A 968-nucleotide genomic window follows, 5' to 3' on the forward strand; every position below is an offset into this window, starting at 1 on the left:
CCCCCCCCGAAATCAGACTCTGGCTTCCAACTAGCATTTGTTGTTACTATTTCTTTTAAATCACACTCCTACCGTTTTCAACACAAGGAGAAAAAATAGCAAAATACAGCCCCAAAACAAATAAACAATTAAAAAAAAAAACCCAAACCCCAACCCGGCCGTCAGGTAAAATCCGATGGAAGTCAAATCGCAGAGATCAAGATGTGTAAAGTGACAACGCCACATGATACTTCAGAAAACCCTTCGGAGTCCTAAGAGCACACATGTTCGGCTGGGATTAGCTGCATTTGGTGTTTAGCAGATTGCTATAAAAAATCCTGTCTTCCAGGAGTGTTAGCAGCCCAACACTAAAGCAGACAGACCGAAGGCTGCTTCTTGCCTTTGTCCAATCCACTTCTCATTTCTCTTGAAGAAAGAAGAAACACGATACAATAAAATGAAACAAAATAACCAATTAAAAAAATGCCCCGCGCTACCCAGGGAGAAGGGAAGCTCTATCTATGAGCTGCAAGAAATCCGCCATGCGTGGGTGAATGCCAGCGTTTTAGCCGACAGATGAATGGTAGGAAGCAAAGAAGGGGGCAGAGAAAACCCTGAAAGGGTCTCTCTTTTTTTGTAGCACAGACCAGAAAAACCAAGACTAATAAATCTGTGGTGTTTTCGATAGCAATTTGTGCTGCTCTGTCCCAGCTCACGTGTCCTTTTAGGAAAGCTTTCTTCCAACATGTAATTTTAAACACAAAACTCATATATCAAAGGGGGAGGGGAGGTTATGAATGAAAAGGGGTCAGCGGAGGAATCAATCGCTGTGACACAAAAAATAAATCATATTACGTCTTTGCTAAGTCATTGGTGTTTCCCCAGACACGGCAGAAATTTGGTAGGCGTTCAAGTCGAGTTTGTGTGAAAGTAGCATTGAAACCCGGGGGGGGGGGGGGGGGGGGGGGGGGCCCTGCGTGCTCTGCGGC

This window comes from Gavialis gangeticus, unplaced genomic scaffold, assembly GCF_001723915.1.
Source record: "Gavialis gangeticus isolate Ggan-Ray unplaced genomic scaffold, GavGan_comp1, whole genome shotgun sequence".
Lineage (NCBI taxonomy): Eukaryota > Metazoa > Chordata > Crocodylia > Gavialidae > Gavialis > Gavialis gangeticus.